General features: G+C 42.2%; 1 long non-coding RNA gene across 1 annotated transcript in view; it reads right to left on the reverse strand.

Annotated features, from left to right (window-relative positions):
• Positions 1 to 2,635: 2,635 nt before the first annotated feature.
• Positions 2,636 to 26,101, reverse strand: part of LOC116071779 — a 28,859-nt gene continuing 5,393 nt past the window's right edge. The window contains exons 2-3 of the long non-coding RNA XR_004111149.1: positions 4,587 to 4,719; positions 2,636 to 2,889 (exon numbers count right to left, since the gene is read on the reverse strand). This is a non-coding gene — a long non-coding RNA (uncharacterized LOC116071779). The remainder of the gene's footprint in view (positions 2,890 to 4,586; positions 4,720 to 26,101) is intronic.

Raw genomic sequence — 26,101 nt, forward strand, 5'->3', positions numbered from 1 at the left:
TCTCTCTCTCTCTCTCTCTCTCACACACACACACACACACACAATCTGATTATCTCTTTACCTTTTTACCACCTTACCTTTTAGGTGTCCAGGTCACCCTGTCCCATGGAAACACTGTGGCCTGTCTTATCATGTGGCCTCCCTGTCTCTTATTTCAGAGAACAGGAGGGTGGGTAATTCATGGTTTGTGTGTTTTGTTTTTTGTTTCATTTTTCCAATAAATCCTTCTCTAAAATAAACCCTGATATTTTTTCTTTTTTTCATTTCGCAAGCATGAGCATTGTGACAATAAGTCTTGTGTGGAACAATGTTCGTCAAATTCACTTGAGTTAAAAATTTTGTGTATTCTCTAAGGAACACCAACTCAAAGCCATTCTTTGAGAACATTGAAGCAAGAAGTTATCTGCTTTGATGGTGTGTGAGATTTAAGTAGAAATCCAAAGAGAATGAAAAGAACATTCGATTGACCCTACAACTCCCCTGTGACAAGCCTTGCCTATGCAATGGCTCAGTTACTCCTCCCCTTGCCCATTTCTCAGCCTTCCTTTCCTGTTCTTCCTCAAATCCCATCATCCCTTTGCTTCCTCCTTCCCTTTCCCCCATCCATTTAATTTTCTTCTCTTTTATCTCCCCCTATGTAGGCATTTTCTTGGGGCTTCTGGCCAAGCTCTGTCTGGAGTGGTGGCCAGCCTGCCACAGGACAGGTGGTTTTAAGCACACAAATTTTATCAGATGAGATGCAGAATGAAGACAAAAGAAGAAGGGAAGGTGGAGGCATGAGACCCTGAGTGTAGAATGTACTGAGAAGGATCAAAAGATGAGAAACCAGGCACAAGATCAGAGTGTGTTTGTTATGGATGAAGTTGATGTGGCTGGACCATATACTTCTTGCAATAAGATGTTACTCATTAACATCAATTAGTTAGCTTTGAAACAACTTGCTTGTATAAGAATCAATTGAATACTAACAAAAATGCACTAATCCTTTCCAAAGGTAGTCTCCTAAGGGACCAACTGCAATTCACCGGACGGAATCTCTATAAGATTCTATCAGCTCTACATACCTATCCTGCTGTCCATCCTTTGAAAGCGCTCAAACTAAGCATAACCAAGTAAACCTGAATAATGCCTCACTCGCACCATAGGTTGAAGTTCGAAATCCAGTATCTCAAATATAGCTGTATTTAAAGCTTGAATCTAAAAAGAGGTGATTAAGCTCCATGAGATCATAAGAATTCAGCATAAGGAAGCAGGGCTGATGCTCTTAGGAAAATAGCAAATCTGGACACAGGTTGTCATAAGTCAAGGATGGAGAGCATTAGAAAGAGTCAATTCTACCAGGTCTTCTATATGACACCTCTCGTCTCTGAAGACATGAGAAAACAACTTCCTGTTGCTTAGGCCACTTAACATGTAGTTTTATTTTTGCCATACCTTACCTAGCCAATTATACAGCACACAGGAAGCTCTTAGTATTGAGTACCTTGGGATTCTAACTTGTCTGCCTCCGAAAGCTGTCTTCTGCTTACCTCAGTCTTCTGAGAATATCACCTGATCCCTGCCACACAGTGACTGTGGGTCGAATCACGGTGTCTCAGGGGAGCAGGGTGTGGATAATGCCAGGAAATTCTCTCCAGTAGAAGAGTAGCTATTCTCATCTGATGACGATCTCTTTATTTATGACAGCGGGAAGGGTAAAGAGAAAGGATTTTAAATGTTATACTATATTAGGGGAAGAAGATTAGAATTTCATGGTGACGTGCCAAAGCTTTTGAATTCCAGTTTCTATGGATGACTGCTGACTTGACCAAAGGCTGACTGTGGCATTCTTCTAGACCCAACCGATAAAGATGGAGGAAAACAGTGCTATTTGACCTAGACAAAGCATTGTGGTGAGCTAAAGGAAGAAAGGAACAAAGTTAGGTCTTAACTCAAACCACAACAGTCTCTCTAAGCCTGGTTCTGATGATAGAATGAACATCCTATTTCTTATGTAGACAAAATGATTTTTGCAATCCTTAAAATGGACATAACTACTACTAAAACAAAATGAAGACAATGGCATTGCAAACCAACTTAGTGTACCTACCTAGAGCTCTTAACACTTTCCTTGTATATATGAGCTTTCAATTACCTAACACTTCTGAAATGGAAGTGTGTGTGACCTCTTCATGTTCCCTGTTTTCCAATGCCTTCTTCTATTAAAATGATTATTATATTATTTCTGGTTACAAATCAAATTATCAGGTAAATGACATTTTATGGATATTGCAAAACATCACAGCTGGTGAACATCTATTTTCTTACTTATTAAAGAAGATACTAGAAGGAAAAGTCTCACCTTTTCATTGCACATATATTTAAGCTCTGAAAGAGTTCTCATGCTATGACAAATTCACGTTTTGACTTAATTTTAGAAATATGTATGTATGTATGTATGTATGCATGTATGTATGATGTAGATATAACAGATGAGCAGTAGTTTGCCAACCTTGCTGGAATTGAAGAAACAAGGAGTATGTGTTAAAAGTTCTCAGAGAGATAGATATTTCCTAATGTTTCTGTTTTTGTGATAATCTAGTTGATAACAGACAGAAAGATGGAGAAAGGAAAGAAGGGAGGGAGAGAGGGGAGAAAGAACTCATTTTTCAAAATGCATAAACTGTGTATGATAGTATACATTGTAATTCCAGCACTTGGAAGGCTGAGACAGAAAAGCTTACACATTTGAGAATAGCACCAGCTATATAGTGAGAACTTTTCTCAAGACACTGAAAGGACATCACACAAGTATATAAAATGCACTTACGCGAAGCCCTCAATCAGCATGCTCTCTCCCACTGCCGAGAACAAGGCTGAGAAAGTACCTATCAGCTTTTTAGGTTTATCCTGCAAAAAGAAACCAAGCAAAACATAACTTCAGCTCCATTGTCCAAGCACAGGGACCCTGTGAGGAAGTGTTACATTGAACATTGATAATAAACATTTCTATGTGCCAAACCAAAGCAAAACAAACAAAAAAAACCAAAAGCCCAAAACAAACAAACAAACAAAACAAACAAACCAAAACAAACAGTTTCTCGATCATTCCAAGACACTCTGAAATACCATGAGAGCCACACTCCTGCCTCTTAGAGAAAAAAAGGCCCAGGTGTCCCCACTGAGTTAAAGACTGGACCTTGACGGCATCCACAGTTTGGTTTTGCCTTGTTTTTGCATTTCTGTGTTTTATTTTGTTTGCAAGGTGGTACTTCAGTTTCAGTATGAGCGTGTAAGGCAGGTGACAGGAAGATAGTAAAAGGAGCAAATAGAAATGGGTTAGGTGACACACTAGGGATTCCCCTACAAGAAGTATGAAGGGATGAGAACCTAAAGATGGCAGTGTCCTCGGTGTGCGCTGTTTTATGATGCTGCGAGTCTCACCTTTGCCTGACCACTGGGCTGCTTTGCCTTATAGCTACCCCACAGAGTGGGGTCTAGTGCGAAAGCAAGCCACCAGCGCATCGCTTCCACATAAAGCTAGTCACGTTTGTTTGCATATTTATGCCACAGATATTAGTGTCCCCATAGGCAAAATTCCCAATGAGGAAAAAGAAAATATTTTGGGAGGCAGGAACAAATTAAAAGTTACACTAATTTCAGTTGCAGGCACTAGGCAGGGTGAAGGGTGAAATGATTTTTCAAACGATTTTAGTTCTCTGGTAAAGCAGGTGAGGTTGTGTTTTCATCCTAGAAGGGAAGAAGTCATGAAAAGTTTTTAAACCGGGAGAAACAAAACCCTTGATTTGTGCCCAAATTTCTAGGAGAACAGAGAGCATATGGCCGGTGCTGGGTTTGGTAGGTTTGATAAAAATTGGATGATGTGGTTTTTAGATCCTGTTATTTATTTTCCTGCATTTTGTAGGACTTTGATGTCTAGCCTTCCTCCAGATACTGAGTCAGGGATGGGAATAGATGTCCATTTTAATATTTTTAGATATATAGTTCCAAATTCACAGATGTGTGGACATCTAGCCCCCCCTCTCTTTCTCTCTCTCACTTACTCTGTGTGTGTGTGTGTGTGTGTGTGTGTGTACATGTGTGCATCTGTATGTTTACATGTAAGAGTGAAAGATGGTGTTTATGTGACAGCAAGTGTTAAGTAGAAGAGAGTCTAGTCTATAGTTTGGATGTGAAATATCCCCCTAGTAGGTGCATGTGTTTGAACACTAGACCCTCAGCTTATGGTGCATTCTGGAAGGATCTACAACATTTGGAAGGCAGAGGCTGGTCAGAATCTGGAGGTGGGTACTTGAGGTTTGTAGCCTGAGCAGGCTATGAAGGGATTTACAGTACCAGCCTCACACTAGCTGCCACTGTCCCCCTCAAACTCCCTCCATGATGGAGTTTATCCTCTCAAACCCACAGACGAAAAAAAAATCCTTCCTCTCTTAAGTCTCCTTTTGTCAGGTTTGAGGTGATGCTGCTGCTGGATGCAGCTGATACAGAGGGGCGAGAGCACACACACAAGTCACACATCTGTGCTGGGGGTAGGGGAGGTGATGCCCCATGAAAGTCACACCTCGCCTCAATCCAGCCAGACTCACTTCGAGTGCTCGCCTCATGCTGCAGTACCGTGAGGAAGGGTGATCTGCTTTTTTGCCAGGCTTGTCCTGTGCCTTCCATGCCAGCCAAGTCTAGCCTCGAGCTTAGTGACATTGTGTCTTGAAGAAAAACTTTCTAGAAAAGGACAGAGGCATAATTTTCTCAGCAGGCCCGTTGCTTTTACCCTCCAAAGTTCAAAGAGAAACTTCTGTCTCATTAAAATAACGTCTGGCTCTGCCCGTGGGCTTTCCAGATTTTCATAGTTAACTTTTCTAGAGTTATAACTCCTTATGCATTTCTCTTTTTTTATTGGGTAGACACTATGATTGTTTTTACAAGCAAAATAAACAGCTTAGGAACAAATGAAAGACTTTTTTATTTCTCTTTTAACTGTAAATTTAAGAGCTTGAAATGAATTTGGCAAATAACTCATAAAGCCAAGGAGCATTGTGGCCGAAAGGCAAGATTTCCAAAACTTCTTGGAAATCCAAGTAATACCAGGAATAAACCCAGTCTCAACCTGTTGAGTCTTTAGAACACTTATTTGCTCCATCCCCTCGGGAAAAATAAAGGTGAAACCAATCATGGAACTCTTGATGAACTGGGCTCTGTCCTGGGGCCTGCAGTGCTCAGCATATCCACAGGAAGTAGGCAAGGCTGTGTTTCCTGGGGAGCTGTTTCCCTGGAACCAGGCAAGTGACTCCTTCAAGGGTGAGCCGGGGACTCCTAAAGCATCTCAGTTGGTTCTTTAGGCATCTCAAATTACTTTTTTCTTTTCTTAAAGTTAACCTGGAATGTTTGATTCAGTAGATGAACTTGGTTCGAACTTTTAAATAGTAATGAAGTATTTCAACTTAGTCACTGCTTTAAAAAAAAGTGTAATAGGCATCGGGTAAATAATAGCAGAGCATTCTCTCATTGAAACTACAATCCTGTGAGCGAGCAGGAGGGGGGCACTGGCATGAGCAGAGAAAGCCTCAGAAGAAAGAAGGAAGGAAGGAAGGAAGGAAGAAAGGAAGGAGGGAGGGAAAGAGGGACAGAAGGAGGAAGGAAGGAAGGAAGAAAGGAGGGAAGGAAAGAAGGAAGGAAGGGAGGGAGGGAAGGAGGAAGGGAAGGAGGGAGGGAGGGGGAAGGAGGAAGGAAGAAAGGAAGGAAAGAAGGAAGGGAGGAAGGAGGGAGGGAGGGGAGAAGGAAGGAAGGGAGGGAGGGAGGAAAGAAAGAAGGAAGGAAGGAAAGAAGGGAAGAAGGGAAGGAGGGAGGGAAGGAGGGAGGGAAGAAGGAAGGAAGAAAGGAAGGAAGGAAGGCAGGCAGGCAGGCAGAAGGGGGAAAGAAGAAAAGAAGGAATGGATAGATGGATGGAAGGATGGAAGAAGGAAGGAAGGAAGGAAGGAAAGAAGGGAAGGAAGGAGGGAGGGAAGGAAGGAGGGAGGGAAGGAAGGAGGGAGGGAAGGAAGGAGGGAGGGAGGAAGGAAGGAGAGAAGGAAGGAAGGGAGAGAGGGAGGGAGGAAAGAAAGAAGGAAGGAAGGCAGGCAGGCAGAAGGGGGAAAGGATAAAAAAGGGATGGATAGATGGATGGAAGGATGGAGGAAGGAAGGAAGGAAAGAAGGAAGGTAGGGAAGGAGAGAGGGAGGGAGGAGGGGAAAGGGAAGAAGGAAGGGAAAGGGAAGAAGGGAGGGAGGAAGAGTGTGGAGAAAAGAAGGGATCAGTGAAGGAGGAAATGAAACAGGAAGAATAGTTACGAGAGGTTTTAGAGAAATGTTTATCCACAATACGATAGTTAAGGAAAGAAAGAGTAAGTAGTCAATAAGTATAAAATAACTTCCTTGAAATGATACATGATACAGTCTAGATTTTTTATTTCTTACATTTCTGTGTATGCTTTAGTATGTGAGTGTGATGAAAATGTGCTATATGTGAGGTGTGTATGTGTGTGTGTGTGTGTATGTATGTATGTGTGTGTGTGTGTAAGTGTAAGTGTGTGCCTCTAGACATGTGCAGAGTCCAGTTAATGACCTCCAGTGTTCTGCTTGGTTGCTCGTCTGGTTATTCCCTTGAGAAAGGGACTAACACTGAGCTTGGAGTTTTGTTGTCAGACAACAGGGTCTAGTGAATCCCCTGCAGCCACCACCCTATAGTGTTGGGGTAGTTGGTGCTTGCAACCACACCAGGCTTTGTATATGGCTTCTGGGGATCTAAAGACAGGTATTCATGCTCTTCAAAATAATTGCATTTTTATGTGGTGGATGTTCTGCTGCATTTAGTCTGTGTACCACGTGTGTGCCTGGTGTCTGCAGAGACCATAAGAGGGTGTCAGATCCCCTGTAACTACAGGGAGCTACAGAAGAATGTGAGCACCATGTGGGCACTGTAAATGGAGCCCAGAGCCTCTGCAGAATAGCCAATGGTTTTATCTCCTCAGCCTCCTTACACAGATTCTGACTGTGTCCTTACTAGGTACATTTTATGTGGGATTATTTCCGGTAGCAAAATTCTAATGTTGCCCCAATGTACTACAGTGTGTGTGTATGTGTGTATGTGTGTGTATGTGTGTATGTGTGTGTATGTGTGTATGTGTGTATGTGTGTGCATATGTGTGTGTATGTGTGTGTATGTGTGTGCATGTGTATATGTATGTATGTGTGTGTATATGTGTGTGCATATGTGTGTATGTGTGTATGTGTGTATGTGTGTATGTGTGTGCATATGTGTGTGTATGTGTGTGTATGTGTGTGCATGTGTATATGTGTGTATGTGTGTGTATATGTGTGTGCATATGTGTGTATATGTGTGAGTGTGTGTATATGTGTGTATGTGTGTGTGAGTGTGTTTGTATGTGTGTGTATGTGTGTATATGTGTGAGTGTGTGTATATGTGTGTATCTTGTCATAAGGTGTACCGCTAGTTTTTATTAAAAAGACAATAGTGTCTTACTCAGTTATGACAGTACTATCCTGTAATTTAACAAATGCTTCCAATAAATACATTAGTGATGGATTACAGGAAACTAGGGGAACGTTGTCAAGATACTGTGACAATCTGGCTATTCTCATTTGTCCCCCAGTGTGTTAACATCTTGTTCCACATAGTGACAGGAACAGAGTGTCTGTATCCCAGAGGATTGAGCTGCAGCAAAGCACTGAGGGAAACACGCGGCCCTGCAGACCCACTTCCCCTGTGTTCCTCCTCACTTTGGCTGTATGTCCCGTGCTCACTGGGAAGCTGCTCAGCTTTCAACCCATGCCTTAAACAGCTCAGCACCCTTCTCTATAATCTCTTCTTGCACATTTCTTCCATCAAGCTCCTTTTTAACTTATTTATGAAGTTCAATATTTCTCATGGTGTCTATTTTGTACACAATTCGAGATATCTTTAAGCTTTTCTTCTGATCAAAACTGGCTTGGTTAGAAGTCTATTCACAAAAGGAGCCTAAGTTTTGAATGCCAGCCTGTCTCTTCACAAAAGGAGCTATTTGGTTAAGCAGAAGTGGGTTTTGCCATGTGTCTACTACACTGGAGAGGGAAGAGCTGCACAGGCATCTATATGGGTGAGCCAGATCCCAGCGAAAGGATGAAGGATTAGACTAATGTCTTGGTTGGATCCTGGATGAACTTGTGCCATCTGCACACCGGGGAATCCATGTGCACTTGCTGGACATTGCTGTAGCAGCTCATGAATGAGGGCATGCCCTCCCTTGTGCAACTGAGCATCCAAGCTGACAGTCTCTCTTCCACAGACGGCACTGGACTAAGGAGCATGTACTGTGTCTCACATTCCTGTTCACCCCTCCCGAATTCAATACTCTGTTGGTGCACAAACAGAAAAGGGGGTGAGCAGAGCTTTAGGAGGTGGGAATGGAGCCTGTGATGGTTTAATATATGTTCAGCCTAGAGAGTGCCAGTATTTGAGAGTGTGGCCTAGTTGACGTAGGCGTGTCACTGTGGGTGTGGGCTTTAAGACCCTCATCCTAACTGCCTAGAAGGCCTTCAGCTAGTAGCCTTCAGATGAAGATGTTGAACTCTTGTCTCTGTCTGCACCATGCCTGCCTGGATGCTGCCATGTTCCTGTCTTGATGATAATGACTGAACCTCTGAACCAGTAAGCCAGCCCCAATTAAATATTGTCCTTATAAGACTTGCCTCGGTCACAGTATCTGTTCACAGCAGTAAAACCTTAACAAAGACAGACAAAGCCATTCATCTGTTAGTCACAACAGGACAGCATGTCTGAAATGTACCAGGAGAGAGACACAATGAGAACGCTATCTTCAGTTTAAAAGGAGTAGAATTCTAGCTCCATCAAAGCATGATGAACACCCCCTCCTAACGTCCTCGTGCTATTGTAGCAACACTGCCATGGCTCTAGGTCAAGAAAGCGCTCAACTGTGCTCAAATAATACCATTCTGGAGGAGGGCATCTAATCTACTGTAAAACTATTTTGAACAAGATGGTGATTATTTGAAAGCATAAATTTGAGTATCTACTGCCCGCAAGTTCTCTCTTGAAGAGCCTGCGTGTCTCTTTAGATTCTATGATCTCGATCTCAAAACTGACAATATCAAGTCAAGAATTTTGAGCAAATATTACCAAAAAAAAAAATGACCCCAGGGTTACAATAAAGTCATGCAGAATTGTTAGTAGGCCGTGGCTATTACTGATCTCCTTAGAGAAGAAAATGATAAGAAGAAAAGGAAGTTGTGCTCAGATAAAAGCAAGACTGTCCTTGATTAGGAAAAATGCAGCCTTAGCTTTCCACAGAAATAATCACAAATAGGGAAACACTCTATTTAGAGAACACTGGCTTAAGAGTTTCTTTGGTTCTCACTGCACTACTCTCTACTTTTGATAACTCGTTTAGTAACTAACCCCCTTATCCTTAAATGAAAAATAGTAAATCAGGACTATGTTGTATGTCAACCAAGGATTACAGAGCTGACCCTGTGTGGCAGCTGGGTAATCCACAGCTGTGATTAAAAGCTTAATAGACATGTGAGATGTGTGCCTTACCTGTCCACGGGCTCCCTAAACTCAGGCTGGTTATTTAAAACCTATGGCTCATTGTCTTCCTTTCCTGCGCCATGGAATTAAGGTGGTCTATCTCCTAGAGCTGGAATTAAGGTGGAGTATCTCCTAGAGCTGGAATTAAGGTGGACTATCTCCTAGAGCTGGAATTAAGGTGGACTATCTCCTAGAGCTGTTAGATGACTTTACATTCAATGTGTGCAAACAAATAAAGACCTGACACAAAATGACTCTTACATAAATTATCATCTGTTTTGTACACACATAGACTAAAACTCACAATCCTTGTATAGAGCTAATAAGGAGATAAGTGTATAGGTGTTATTTGTTGCTTCTGTATTTTTAATGTTATTTTACTTACACTGAACACTGCATGCATTTATAGAATGTGTTTTATCCATACCCACACACCATTGTGTCCCTCTAGTTTCTAGTATCTCCCAGTCTCCTTCCCAACTCTACATCCTCATTCCATTCGTGACACCGTGGGGACAGTCAGTACTGCCCATCTGGTGCTGTACACTGGGGCCTACCAGTGGTTACATTCCCAAAGGAGGTTAACTATCCCTTTGTCCACCGCTTTACATTGCCAATAACTCCTTGGCTAAGGATGAGGCCTTAGGATCCCCCCCCACTATCCACAGAGGAATTTTGGCTTGATCTTCTATAGACTTTGTACAGGTTACTGATGCCTCTGGGTTGCAATGGGACGTTACTATCTCTAAGGGAAAAATATATGGAAGCATGACTGAAAGAAGGCAGATGAGAGTACAACTTCTATCTGAATAATAATGTCGGATCGTACTGTGTATATCACAATATTTTAAATATAGGCAGTGATGTAGCACTATTTTAGATCTCTATTGTCATTGTGATACAAAAGATGAATTTGATGTATGGATTTATAAGATTTTATAATAAACAGCAAGATTTTATAGTAAGTAGTAACATTTTAGGAGTGTACATTACTTATATTTCTTTAGGCACTTTAATGTTTAAGACACATAATTATTACGCACATTTGTGGGGCACTATGTGATATTTTTGATACATATATGTGATGTGCGATGAATGGCCAGCTCAGGGACACAGTTCCAGCCATCACTCCAAATGATGATGCACCTTCTCTGTGGGGCACATTCATTGTCCTCTCTACTAGCTATCTCTTAAAGCATATGTCAATTAATCTTTTACACAATTAACCATGGTTAAATAAAGATATTTTCAATTAAAACCTATATTCTTCCTTGTATGTATAAATTCTGTGAGACATTATTTATCATTATATTTGACTAGCATCATTGCTTCATAAAAAGACTTTTGTTTCATGTCACGCGAGCAGGACTTTATTTAGTCTTCTTAACATTTGAACCGGCCTTCTCAAGTTAAAAATCTCCCATTTGGACCTTTTGACTCCATATAGATTCTTAGATAACTGCTTGTCAGACTTTCAATTCTGGTCTCGTATCCTAACTAAATTCTCAAGGATAACCTCACTGTTTGATAGCTCAGAGACCACAGTTCTTCTTTAATGTTAATATAATATCTACAAATGGGAAAAATGCGATGTGTTGGTTCTTTAGAATTTCTGGTACTCTTGTTAAAACAGTTCTGTGAACTTAACTCATGTTGTCTCTTAAAGCACAGCTTAAGTGGTTTGCTAAATACCAGGGCTACTACATATCACAAAGGGTCGCCATCACATAACCTTGCTTCCAACACTACTGAGAAATAGCTTTATTATTTAAAAATGCGCTGCCACATCAGTAATAAATGCAAGAATTAAATGGTCCTTGCCCACAAGGAGATATATTGTGGCTTCCTTTGGATGCTCTGAGGAGGGAAGAGTGTTTTGATTGTGTGGGGGGAAGAAATGAAAGATTGAGGAAATAATTGCCTTTCTCACTCATCTCAAGACCAGACCTGAATCTCAAACAACAAAACAATGGTGATTTCACAAAAGTACACCAAACAACATTTTATCCTGTATTAGATCTAAGAAACTGGATTTAAGGATGAAGAACGTTTCAAATGCTGATCTGAGTAAACCGATCAAAAAAATAAAACATTAACTAAATGTTGAGGAGCTCAGATTTATAAAAGGCAGAGAAACTCACATGTAAAACCAAAGCATTTTGGCCATTGAGAAGAAAGGTTGTGACCTGGCTTCTAGCCTGTCTCCATCTCTCACCCCTTTCCTTTGGAATTCAAAGCGATTAAATCAACTTCCCTGGGCCAGTCATGGATGAGAACATCAAGAACATGAGGGGGAGATGGAGAAGGGACTGTGAGATCATAGGTCTTTCCATCTTTGCATCCTGGGTTTCTGCCATTCCTTCCCACACAACTCAAACTGTAGCCACACTGGCTCATTTGCCATTCCCTAAACACACCCCACACTTAAGTTAGAACAGCCTTGGAATATTGTTCTCCTGCTCTCAAGCCACCTCCTTATTTCTGCCCTGCAAACTCCTATGCATGCGCAAGAGTCCTCCCTGACTCTTTGAAATCTACCTCGATTCACAAAAGAGCTAAGCAGTGTCTGCCACTGGCTTCTGTGCTCACTTGTTTGTCCCCACTCTGACTCTGTAACTGAAATGTATGTGACAGACATGCCTTTCTTCCTCTTATGTTCAGCTATGGAGAGGGCTGAGCTCCTAAATCATTTCTGTTCAGTCTTTGACAGAGAGCTCAACCATGAAGAACAGGGTAGATATTGTGTGCATCGTTTTAGATAAACTGTGATCCAGACACAAGAGTGAAGAGAACAAGGAGAGGCTGGCAGAGGTAAAGACCTAGGTCAGGGTGAGACCTGAGGTAAAGATGGAGGTAGGGATAGAGATGGGGCAGGCAGTGGTCGTGAGGAGAACTGAGGTAGGGATACGGCTGTGGATACGGACAGAGCTAAGGACAGAGGTAGGGATAGGGAAAGAAATGAGGATGAGGTGAGGATGGGGTTTTGGACAGAGATAAGGAGAGGGATAGAGCTAGGAATAGGAATAAAATAAAAGACAGAAATGGAGGGAGAAATGAGGATAGGAGAGATGGGGTTATGTTGAGCTATAAATAGGGGTAGAAGGAAGAGGGGAGAGATGAAGACAGAGATAAAGGAGGAGGAGCTGAATAGAGACAGTGGTGGCAGTAAAGGAAGCGAGATGGAAGAGACAGAGACAGAAATTGTGCTCTGCTTGTTTCGGTTACCAAAGGGGGGAAACCTCAGAGACAGAGAGGCACAGAACCTCTGTGCGAATGTTTCCTCAGAGGGCTGTAATTTGGATAAGTAGAGGGAAAGCAGACTTCATTAAATTTGCAACGAAACTGCCTGGTGCATCAGGACGTGGAACAGGGTATGGTAGAGTTCCGCTAGACTTTGGGTTATTTTATTTAAATTGAGTTTGATCATCTTTAATATTGAATTCAGAGTCCCAGGAAACATAGACTCTATTTTTTTAAAAAGTATATGCAAAAAGAAAAAAAATGTCTTCAGCAAATCAAAAGCTGCTTTTGAATGAAGTATCTGGAAATTGTATCATGGGAATCTCCATCACAATTATGCTAAATAAATATCCCTATAAGAGAGTGAGCTTCACAAACAATTGAAAAGGAAAGCAATGCAAAACACAACTTTTTACACATTAGCCAGCCGGCTATAAACATCAAGCAATAAGGAAATGCCTCCTGCACAGATGGAGCATGTGGTGTCAAAATAAATAAGTAAGTACTCATTAAGCACCTTTTATGACTGGAGATGCTTTCGAGAATGAGAAATTAAGACACAGTCAACACACCACACCAACGCACCACGCCATAGAACATAACCTAGATGAGCTAATCTGTAAGAGTAGAGCGAAATAATGAGGTAATGCTGTTGAGGGGATTATATTCAAAAAATGGCAAGACATCAGTAGAGACCGAGGGGAGGAGGGAAAGTTTCTCAGCTGTTAGCAATAAGGCAGCCGCAAATTTGCAAGATGTATTAACTGCTTCAGTAACTGGTAGTTCGAGAAGCTTAATCCCCAAGACTTCATGCGGCTGTCCTGTGATAGGGCTGCCCAGGCTGTAGATCTTTTTCTTGGCCCTGTTTACTGGAATTCTTCCTCCCTTCTTTCTTCCCTCGAGGGTCAGCTCAGGAAGAAAGAGGAGTAACAGACGGAGAACTGACTCGTCTTTCCCCATTCGGCAAAGACGGCCTCTATCACGGTCATAAGGAACATATAACATTGCTCAGGCGGGCGGAGGAACTGACACCACGTTTTCTATATCTCCCAGTGCGCTGAGGGGCACAAATCATTTGTTAAAGCATTAAGTTGGTTACATTGGCTAAGCAATTGAAATTGTGAGCTGTTAAATGTCAAACGCTTGACCCCGTGGGGTGGGGGAGGTTGAAGTGGGATGGTGTGGTGGAGGGCAGGCTTTGGGTCATGTTTTATACTGGAAGTTTAATTGTCCTGGCGAGGTTGTTGAAGTGACTCATTGAGCTGAAGTGCTTTCTATCTTCCAGCACAGATTTGAAATGGGGGAGGATAGCCCAGCAATGGTATCTTTAAAAGAATTGGCTTAGCTTTGCCTCAGCCCCTAACTACTTCCATGCAGATTCATTTGTTTTGGACACCAATGTTGAAAGCAAGCCAATGATAGCAAAAATAGTGTCTATGTCGCCCCTTTTGAACCCACACAAACCTTTTCACTGTGTTTAAGCCAGGAATTTTTTTTTTTTTTTTTTGCCAAAGAAAATTACATGTTCTTTGGTCCTTTCCGATCTTTTATTGAAGAGCGTTAAATAGTTTATAGCTAGAAAGAATTATAAAGTCATCATGACACCGAGTTTGTGCGATGGTGTTTTCCAAATGTGTTTCGATTATTCTCACAGAAACTCTCATCCCCCTCAGAGATGAGTGTGTTTCTAACTTGGCATTCTAAGGTTAGTCACGGTGTCTGTTTATCTCTGGGATATAGGTGCTGGATTTACCTTGCTTTAAAAGAATGCCATCTGCATGGGTTTTATAATCCTTTGCTAGTCAGTGGCCAACCTCTGAGATGCTCCTTGTGTTACTGAAAATAGTGAACTTGAAGCTCAAGCACAGAGCCACTCTTTACTATCATCTGGGGAAAGTCTCTGTTGGAAGAATGTTGCACATGCCTGCAGAAACGCTGTCTCTTAATCCACCCCTAGGAGTGTAATCAGAGTTATTCCAATGGCAAGTAGGACCAAGTAGTCTTTATCCAGAGGGTGTCACAGAAAACCTGTGGAGGCTATTGCGGGGGTTGTGAAGGGAAAGCCAGGGAGGATGAGGAGGACAGGGACATTTTGTTCCCGGAAAACCTTTACTAAGAGACTCTTGAGATGGAGCCAGTAGTCATGACATGAGAGACGGGTTTTGAACAGCATGGAGGCTCAGGGGGTCATTTTGATCACCCAGATTCAAAGAAGACCAAGGAGAGTAAGAAAGGGGTCCATTTCCTAGAAATCTCAGAAGCAGAATTAACAGGCTCCAATAATGAAATAAAAATGAGCAGTAATGAAGCAGCCGAGTGAAGAAGTTCTTCCAGTCTACAGAGTGGGAAGTGTAGTGACAAATTCTGTCGGTCCGCGTGAACTTGGGTCATTCACATGAAGCTCTGCTGGAGACAAAGGAAACCCTGACAAGGCCATTGCTAGAAGAGTCTGAAACCATCACTGTGGGCATGACCACTGAAGGCTGGGGACACTATCATCTCGAAACCAGGACAGTGGAAACATAAAGCTAGGATCAGTGTTTCTAGTCAGGCAGGGCACATTGAATAGGCACAGCACTTGTGTTTTATGGAAAGACCACCCAAAAGCAGCAAGCTGGCCTAGAAGAAAAACCCAGGGGAAAAAAATTAAATAGTTGAAAAGAAAATGAGATATAACAAGAGCATTTTATAAGCTAGAAAAACAGGGAAGTGTGGGGTAAATGACTGAACATCACAACCAAAGAGAAGGGGTACTGACGAAGCCTAAGTGATGGGAAGTGTTATTCTGGCAGAAACAGAAGCAGGTGCATAGATAGGAGCTATTCCATATCAGAGGTAACGTATCTTCAGAGATTTAAACTCATTTAGATTCAGGAAGACAAACGAAATGTCACATTTCTTTATGCCTTCCTCGGTTCCGCACAGTCAAGAGGCATGGTGCCCTCTACAGTGATGTGGGATATTATAGGTAGATGACTATCCAAGGCAAGGAAGCTAGGAAATTCGGGGCTTGGGGTTACCCGAAAGAGCAGTGAGCATGGAGTTACTCCCCGTTATATGGAGGAGGTCATATGGAAGCATCCTAAAGACTAGTGCGCAGGCGGTTCCATCCTTTGTTGGCCCCCTGAGCACAGCTGGGAATGTTTACTCCTGCGATGTTGGCTGCGTCCTTAGGCAGGAGTTGTGGGGACACCATCCCGAAGAACGGATTCATGGTTAGCAGTCTTTAAAATCCTCTCAGTGGATAATGCCATCCTCAGCAATATTAACCCTCAGTTGCCCCATCCTAGTGAAACACACCCTTAACAAAATACCTTGCTCATTTGAGATGTGATTCCTAACCACACACATCGTCCACACCGAGTGAATGACAAAATGAAAACGTACTGCAGTTGTCACGCTTGTTAATAGGTGCAAAGCGGTAAGAACATCGATGTCTTTCCAATTATTTCTGCCCGTTCTTTTCAGATGGGCTCGCCATCTTTACCTCACTAAATGGAGTCGTGGGTTCCTAGAGCTGAAAGGAGAGCTAGTTTGCCACTGGTACATTGAATGTTGGATGAGGGCGCATGCAAGTCATTGCCACAGGGCAAGTGAACAGGCTCAGGTTGGGGTGTTGTTTGAAGCAAATACAAGGAAGGAGGATTAATGACTATGACTGCCCCCCTTTCTTCTTTAGTTCCTGTTTAAGCTATTAGTCCCTTTCCTATTCAGAGCAGAAAAGTCTGCATGGGATGAGCTCCCTGTCTCATTTCTACCATTTTTTTTTCATCCCCCAACCTCTCAAGAGCCAAATCTTTGGCCTTAGAACGACTAAAGAATGGGCCCACCCATTCCCAGAAGGAACCTGACGTCCTAGCCCTGAAGCTTCCTCCTTTCCCATCTTCTGTGTTTCCAGAGAATACCTTTGGCTCTGTAGTCACTCTGACTCCCTGAAGCCCCGCCCCACAGGCCCTCTGCCCCCTCCACACCCCACCAATGACTGCACAAGAGACAGCTAGTGATGAGTGTTTCGTTCCCAGCACTGAGCTGCCATCCCTGCCATCTCCCCTTTCCAGTCCATGTGCCCAGAGTCTGTGCAAGGACGCAAGCTGCAGATCTTCTCAAGCAGCAGCATTGTAACAGACAGTCTCAGGGTGTGCTAGGCTTTGTACGAAGTGTGCACTGTTTGTACTGTGGGGCTCAGCCAACAGGCCCATCGGCTTTGCATACAGAAACTGCAGAAGCAGCAGCAGAATTACCAAGAATAGAACAGGCAATCAAGACATCCATGAGTCTTGTCTTGTGGCCCCAGTCCCCTGAACTGGACTGTCTAATGTGCAAGTCATGCTCTGGCTGACGCTATATTTTGAAAATATTCAGAAGTCTTTGGGGGGGGCTCTACAAGTACTATCTTTGTGCCTAGTTTTTCCTGAACCCAGGCTTTGAGGTCAAGAGTAAAGAAAACTCTACACTTGGCCAAAACTTCAACTATCTAGAATCTAAAGACAGAGCTTCTAGATCGTGTTCTAGAAGGTGAGTATGCTGTTCTATGGTATAAAGCATCTCCCTCTAAGCAAGCTGATTTACCAAGGAACGAGCGAGAATAACAGTTGCATAAACCCCGGATAGACATGGAGCCTTGACCTAGGGATGGGTTTTGCTTGTGGAACTAAGAATGACTATAACTTCTCGGGAAATGAAGAAGTCAAGGAATTGGCCCAATAATAGAGAGAGGGCCAAAGAGAAGGGTGGATAAAGCTTTGAAAGTTCTAGAAAAGTTAGAGAGGTAAGATGACAAGATGTCACCAATCTCAGGAATACTGTCACACCTAGGCTACTACTCTGCATCACAACCAAATGAGGATAAAAGTCTGGGGACAGTGACATGAAATGACAGTGAGATAAATTTGGAGGCCAGAACAATGAACAACTCGTGTGGCCCAAGGGAAAGTCTGGATCCTTGAGGACCTAGCTTCCCAAAGAGAATGACAGTAAAACGCATTCATCCAGGGAGAAAATAACAGCAACAAAACAAAACAAACAAAAAGCAATCTCCAAATGATCCAAAAAGATTTGAGAGTAACTAAGAAAACAGTTCAACGAAAAATCTCTGTAATTGAAGAGCCTAGAGCTACAAATTCCCAAAGCTTACCAGATTCTCAAACAAGGAAGGGCAGAAGGTTTCTAGTAAGGTACTGTACTGTGAAGTTTACAGTCATGATGCACAAAGGCACTTGTCAACGCTTTCAGGAAATAAGTGTGACATTCCCACAAAGGACTCAAAGGTTGCAATGAGACTTACTTCCTTAATGGCAACAACAGACACTTTGTACGAAGGTGAAGCGTGTGTGAAAACGGAAGGGAAATGTTTCCAACCCGCAGCTCGCTAGACCATTAAACTCTAGCCTGTTGGAAGGGAAATGAAGGCTGTAAAGGTTAGAATATGAAAGGCCCCCTACAGGCTCATGGGTCTGAACACTTGCCCCCACCCCGTGGCCCTGATCTGGGGATCTGTTGGTGTTGTACCTAGTTGTTAAATTAGGCCAAGAGGGGACAGATTTGCAGGTTGCACTCCAGCCCTCTTTCCGGTTCTGTGCTTTCTACGTCCTAGCCCATCAGGATGTGGATAGGCCTTGACACAAGTTCCCAAGCCTCTTCGTCACCATACTCTCCTCACTAGACACGCTGTACTCTCTAAACTGTGAACCACACACAGTAAACCTTCCCTCCCTTACGTCACTTCTGTCAGGAATTTTGCCATGTCTACTAGGAAAATCACTGACATGGTAGATTACATACTGTCCTAGTTTTAGGAAATTGTTGGAAGACAAGCCTATAACATAGATAGTAGACACTCCTTAAGTGCTCTCATTTGTCCATGTATGTTTCAAAGTGCTCCACATATTTAATGTTATTCATCTCAGCTTTTTATGATAGAAATGCTCTCTCCAGTTTATACTCACAGAACTTCAGTAACACAACCCTAGTCGAGAAGCTATTAAGTACTTAAGCCTCAGAACTCCACCTCTAGAGCGTGGTCTTTCACAACCAGCAGGAGACTGGCTTGAGAATCTGAGAATAGAGTACAGAACAGTAGAGATGGCAAGCACTCCTTCAGCTGACCCGGGAATGTAATGACTGTGTAGGGTGGTGTGATCAGAGACCCAGATAGCCAACCAGACTCACAGGAGACAGGCGCATTAGTAAAGATTGTCAGAGGACCTAGGAAAAAGAGCCAAAGCTTTTATCCTGTTAATATCTGAGGACCCAGGAGAGACAGCTGCTTAGTTGTACATACACATTGCCAAAACTAAATCTGGGTGGTAGAAGCTAATGTTGGAAGCTGCTAACAGTCTTGGGATCTCTCAGTTTACAAATCTTGTTTCCTTATCATAACTGTCTCTTGACTATATGTCCATTTTTCCTTTGTCAATGCCGCTGTAGCAGTAAATATCTACATTACAGATTCACTTGCCATGAAGTCTCTAGGTACAACCTTCTGAAAGGATCTGTAGGTTGAATATATGTACTGACTTTCTTGAACAGTGAACACTAGAGGCACGGGAAGAAGACAACGTGGTTTGCCAGGTATGCAATAGCATCGAGGCACCAAATAATAGAAGAGCAAGGATCAATGAAAAGAAACTGGCTTAGTTAGGGTTCCAGTGCTGTGAAGACACACCATGACCAAGGCAATTCTTAAGTATGCAAGCAGACATGGTGCTGGAGGAGCTGAGGGTCCTACATCTTGATCCAAAGACAGCCAAGAAAAGCTTCTCTTCTGCACTAAGTGGAGCTTGAGCATAGGAGGGCTCAGAGACGGACAACATAGTGACACACTTCCTACAACAAGGCACACCTCCTCTAATAAGGCCACATCTCCTAATAGTGCCACTCCCTATGGCCAAGCATTGATATACATGAATTAATGGGAAGCAAATCTATTCAAACCTCCATAGAAACCAAAAAACAAACAGACAAAAAAATACAAGCAAGGGCATGAAAATAAGCAAGGGTTTTGTGTGACACATGGTACAGTACTGAGGCGATAGGGGCCAAGACTGGAAAGGTAGCCAGCATCTGCTAATAATGAGCCATGTTAGAACCTGGCTTGGTAAATATGGATTTTGAACATAGATACAGTATGGGCACTGCATGGCCTCTCGCTTTGTGGTTACCTCTAAAGACACTGGTGTGTGAGAAAAAAGTGTGAGGAACAATAGCAGAGAGACAGAAACTGTTAAGGCAGGGAAGGAGGGGGAGGAGTGGGACACTGACCACATATACCCAGATATTTTTATAGAGAAGAGATGGTTAGTGACATACTTTCTCTCTTCTGCTGACAGAACCTTGGATTTCCTTCCCTCTTCATTCTCATTCTGTGGATACACCTCAGGCCAATGTCTCTCACACATACACACACACACACACACACACACACACACACACTCATACCACACCTACACACCTACCACATACTACACATGCACATAGCACATACTACATACAAACCCAGGTACATCATACCATATACATACACTCAATATACCACACACACATACTCAAACACATCATACCACACACACACACACTCACACACACACACATACACACACACACACCACACAACTCATACTTGGCTTTTGGTAAGAAGAACTATGTGCCCCACCTCCACCCTCCAACCTCCCTTCCATTTTTATCCCCTCCTATAGTCCAGGGCTCCAGGAATGTCATTTTTTTCCTTGGAACGCTTTCTCTCACTTCATGACTTCAGAAGTAAAGAGCTTGCCTTTATTTCCTGTGCATTACGATACTGGACACAAAACCACCATAGTTTCTTGTTTGTTTGCTTTTTTTTTTTTTTTTTTTTTTTTTTTTTTTTGCACATGCTAGCACCTGAAATGGGGAGGGATAGAAGTGGGTGTCTTTGAAGAACCCCCCCCCCCCCAGACACTCTTGCTCCCAGCCACACACACAAAACAGTGACAGCTAAGAGTTAAGGGCAACCCAATCTTTATAAAACTCCTCCATGTGACTGGCGGGATCTGCCAGAGACGTTACAAAGATGAATAAAGCATGAAACCCACTTGCAAGAGCTCCTGGGTCTCCTGGGAAAAATGGGACCATAAAAGGAAAACACAATGAATCATGATAAGTACTGTGGCTTCAAGAGCATATGTGGGTCTATAGAAACTCAAGGCCTGGGGCAGAAAGAGCTCTTTGTCTAGTTGTCAGGTGTGTGTGTGTGTGTGTGTGTGTGTGTGTGTGTGTGTCTGTACACATGGGCACATGTATGCGTGATCTTGGGAACAAGAGACCACAAAGCATAATGGAAAACGTTGGATTTGGGGTTGAATCTACCCTGCCATAATCTGAGTAACCAGGGGAAAGTTATTTCAATGCCTCAAGCTTCCATTTTCTTTCCTGTGACACAGGGATGGTAACATCCCCTACATACTGTACGGTTTTGAAGATTAATGTAGAAGGTGAGGATAAACATCCAAAACAATTTCTCAGATAGAACTGGAGGCTCATAAATATTTGCTTAATTCATGGGAACTTTGAAAAGTGCTGCCTAAAATAAATCTGTTGATATAAATATGAATAATATTTGTGCTTAACCAGGAAGAACAGCTATAGGGTAATTATTGTCTATTATTTATGACTTAGGTAGAGCTATTGAGTGGACCATGGGTACATTTACAACTACTTTTAGGACTTAATGTGTTTTCTATGTGACTGTTTCTCAGTTAACTATTTTGAAACAAAATTTTATTTAAAAATATAAATAAATCTTGCAGAAAGCATAAGTGGATTCCTTAAAATAAACAGGCACTATAGATGGCTCAGTGGTACAGCCCCAGCTTAGCATGAGCCTTTGGTTTAATCTTCAATACATGAGAGTCTGTGACATTGTTCTCAAATATGCTATTACATACTTAATTTGGATTACAAAACAAAAAGTCCATGTGCCCTCTCTCCGAACACAAATAACTCAATTACGAATGGGACTAATTAAGTTGTCACTTCTCAGAGAGTAAAGGAATCAATAAGTAAATAGATAGGTGGACAGGTACATATATCTCCTATTGATTTTAGAATATTTACCTGAAGCCTACATGATTTTGAGAAATGTATTTTCCATGCCATATGTCAATGTTTAAGCAGGACAAGTAATTACGTGGACAGGGTTGAGTGTTCGGGTTCTGAAGCATAAAATCTCCTTTCGTCCATTCACAAGGCATCGATAAACAAGTTTAAAACAGACTTCCATACTATCATCATTGGTTAATAGTTTCCAACTTAAGAAATTAGAGTTTGTCTTTCAGAAAGTTAGTAAATGAGGTGGGTAGGTTTGGAGATAGTTTTGATATGCAGCCGATTTTATTCTGGAACATGCGGTCCTCCTGTCTCAGTCATCTGGCATCACTTGGGCACGCCATCACAAAGGCTTCTTTCAGAGCCTTGTAACATATGCTGTGCAGAGTCCGTTTAAGAACTCTTCAGATATTTTTTTGTTTTACATTTCTCCTTTCATTAAGTTTAGGAATAATGAGTTTAATGCTATGATAAAATGGCATATATGTGCATGATGTGAAGTTATCTATCACTTGTTTATCATATATCCATCATTTTTCTGTCCATCCATCTACCTACCTATCATCTATCTATCTCTGTGTATCATCTACTCATCTACATTTTATCGTGAATATGTCATATATATATATTAATCTACTTATCTATTTAGTATCTATCATATATCTACATGTAATCTATTCTCGACCTACATATCACATATCATCATCTGTCTGTCATCTATTTACTTGATTTATCATCTACCTGCAATCCATCTATTATCTATCTATCTATCTATCTATCTATCTATCCATCCATCTATTATCTATCTTCTATCTTCTACTTTTGTATCATCTACATATCTTTCTGTCATTACATCTTATTTTCAAACATACATCTACAGTGTTATCTATTAGACATAAATAGTGATTACTTTGGCAAGGAAGCATTTAGGCAACTGTATTTTCCTCTTATATGCTATACTTCTTTATGTGTCATGCTTTTGCATGTTGCATGTGAATCAGTTTTTCAGAACTGGGATTATCTTGAAAGATAATCTTCAGCTGACCAATAAGCATACTAAATAGTCTAAACCCTACGGCAAGTGACAAGTACGTGGACTGAATATGTGTCCATGCAACTAGAGGCTGAAGTCAAGCTATAAATATGGATGCCTATGGAACCCAGACCTTGAAAGAGGTCACTAACGATGAGAGCAGAGCCCTGTTCCTGCAGACACCAGGCTGAGTGCAGCAAGAGGCCAGTGCAGCCACTGCAGAGACACTATCCACAGACCATGCCTAGGCCGCTCCTGAACTCAGTCCATAATTCAGTATCTCAATGATCTTGTCAATCTCCTGCTTCAGCCTCCAGAGCAGCAGAGAGGGCTGTGCTATTTAGCCTATCTATCATCATGATTCTACCACAGTCTATCTATTATACTCTGTTAGACTCTTCAAATATTCCTATGGGGTCTAGTGAGGTGAACCTGTGATTAAGGTACCTGCTACCAAACCTGATGCCTTGAATTCCATCTCCAAGACACACAGCGGTACAAGGACAGAACCGACTTCTGACCGTTGTCCCATAACTTTCACATGTAAGTGCATGCATGTACACACACACACACACACACACGTAATAAAATAAAAACTGTTTCTACAGAGCTGTTTCTATGCTTGTGGATGCAGTAACACGAAGTTCTCCCTGTGTTTTTGGCACCAGTCCTCTCCTGGCCTAACCATCTGTGTGTCCTCCATGAGTTCTCTACACCAGTCACCATAAGCTATAGGCTCTTAGGTATTTGCTCGCATGCACGTGGTCACGTGGTTCGCTGCATAGGCTAAGCGGGTGGGTCATATATGGGTCATATATTTATTTTGTTGCTGTTACAGGTTAACTCAGAGTTGGGAATGGAACAACCCCAAGAAAATAAAATATCATAGTTTCCCCTGTTTGGGAATTGTCAGGGAGTCTGTTTTGTGTTATATTCGCTTCATTGCCTAATTGTGAGTAGCAATTGCATTAAACTCCCATAAAATCATTTAAAACGAGAAGGGGAAGTGGTAAAATATTACTGAGGTATACTTTTCTTCTTTGCAGTTCAAACTTCCCAGTCTGGGGAACTGGAGACTTACCTAAAACCAGGTTGATGAAATGGGTCAGGAAGCACTCAGGCCTGAAGCCCAGCCTGTGGAAGGCAAGATGGAATTTATCAAGTCCAACAGGAGCAGAAGGTCACAGGGCCGAGAATGAAAAGCAAATGCCGATCTACACGCTGTTATTTTAAGCCAAAGAAAAGCAGGTTACACAAGCCACTTCCATTTTTAAATGCCATCCCTCAGTGGTGTTGGGGGGCGACAGGGGAGACCTTTGCCCACTTGTCCTTTTTTGCTAGAGATGCTGTTTTTCCACAGAGGCAAAGAGTAATATTTGAGAAAGAGGTTTTACAGACGCAATTACAGCGGGACACCGGGGCTCCGGTCTGCACGTGGGTAAACACGTGCTTTCAAACCCAGGGAAAAGTTTGGCTTGGCAGCCTTCACCACAGAGTGTGGCTCTGATCCTAGAGAAAGCTGAAGCTGCAGAAACTGAAGCCATCTCCAAAGACAACAGTTCAGTTAGGGTCTCAGGAGGCTTCACGCTCGTCCTGCTAGGATGAGGCTTCACAGGACCGCAGTGCTACCGGGTCCTCGGCGTCCCCGCCAGGACTTCAGTTTCGGCGGTCACGTGTTCAACTGCAGCTACTAAGGTGCTTCTAGAAGCTTTTAGAAAAAAATAAATACGACAGTATTGTTTTAGATTTTTATTTCAAAATTTCTACAGAGCAAATGATGGAGTAAGCTTTCTCAAAATATGAAGACTGTTGTGCTTTTTAAACAATACCTTGAAGGGTAGGGATGGTAGATCGGTAAGAGACCCTTGCCATGCAGTCGGGCCTGAGGGCAGACCCTGGTCTAACACAAAGAATGAAGCACAGCAGTAGAGTCTACAATCCCAGGACTGGGCTAGCTGAGATAGGTCAGTCCCCAGAGCTCACTGGCCAAACAGCTCAGCCAGATTAACCAGGACCAGCTTCACTGAGAGCCATGGACTCAGAACAAAAGGTGGAGGTCCAGGAAGAAAATACTTTATGCCTCTGGCCTCAACATACACATGCACACACTTTCATACATACAGACAAGAGCTTACAGCATGTGCACGCATGCACAGACATGCATATGCACACACACACACACACACATATAAAAACAAGTGCTTATAGTGCACACACATGTGCACACATGCACACACTTACATACATACAAACTAGTGCTTATAGCACACATACAGACACTTACATATATACAGACAAGTGCTTATAGTCCACACATACATACATATATACACACACATGTGCACATGAGTAGACACTACTCATAATGAGACAGATATGCTGGCCACAAGATAAAAGAAGGTATTTGTGATGCATGTATCTGAATTATCACTTATAGGTATAAAACATGAACTATTAAAAATTTTAAGTTGTTAAAAAGAAACCAATTTTTATCATAATAGGTACAACAGATGATAAAATTGCTCAGGACCATCAGGGGATTGTGAAGTAAGACATCACTAAGCTTAAGTTGGCATTCAGTGGCAAAGCCCTTGCCTAGCATGGGGAAAAACCAAAGGTTTGATTCTCAGCACTGCTAAGAAAGAAAAAAACAAAAAAGAGTCTGGGTTGGAGTGATGTTGAGGGATTAAGAATGAGTATGGGAATCTGAGTTCAGTTCCCAACATCCACGTCGAAAGGCTCACAGCTTCCCATTACTCCAGCTACTGGGTATGTGACTGCTCCACTGGGGTCCATAGGCACCTGCCCCCTTCATGTGCATAGAGTCCCTCGCACATGTATACACGTAACTGAAAACAAAATAAATCTTAAAAACACAGTGTCACTTCACACTCACAAAGACAGTAAATGGACAGAAAGACCAAATTTTGGGTAAAAGAGAGTTCTGGTTGGGTAGTGTCTGAGCAGTGAGAGCTCGTGTTTCTATCAAGTTGAAGAACAGGCAGATTATTTCTGATGTCAAGCAGTGGTTATCTACAGAAGGGTTGGAGTCAGCTAGAATGAGGAGTGTGGAAGTTTCTGGAAGATTGAAACTGCACCTTGCTTTGGATATTTTGTAATACGTATATAATTGTCCGTATAGTCATCGGATTTCTACATTACAATTTT

The sequence above is a fragment of the Mastomys coucha genome, unplaced genomic scaffold, assembly GCF_008632895.1.
Source record: "Mastomys coucha isolate ucsf_1 unplaced genomic scaffold, UCSF_Mcou_1 pScaffold1, whole genome shotgun sequence".
Lineage (NCBI taxonomy): Eukaryota > Metazoa > Chordata > Mammalia > Rodentia > Muridae > Mastomys > Mastomys coucha.